Source organism: Nomascus leucogenys, unplaced genomic scaffold, assembly GCF_006542625.1.
Source record: "Nomascus leucogenys isolate Asia unplaced genomic scaffold, Asia_NLE_v1 000420F_752476_qpdss718537sc, whole genome shotgun sequence".
Lineage (NCBI taxonomy): Eukaryota > Metazoa > Chordata > Mammalia > Primates > Hylobatidae > Nomascus > Nomascus leucogenys.
In genome coordinates this window covers 898-1,111 of record NW_022096852.1, presented here as the reverse complement: position 1 = coordinate 1,111, position 214 = coordinate 898, and positions in this window count along the sequence as shown.

The window sequence follows — 214 nt, the reverse complement described above, 5'->3', positions numbered from 1 at the left end:
CAGACCGCTGGGCCCTCCTTGAGGTTCAAAGGGAGGTCGTTCACCCTTCTCCCCATGTCCTCTATCTGTCTTCCCCCCCCCAGCCACACCACCCTACACACATCACATCACAGCAGGTGGATCTTTCTAAAACACCCATCATGATAAACTCAAAAAAAAAGAGGATACGGAACAGGAAGTGTGGTATGAGGGCAAGGGGGAGGTGAGAGTGTTG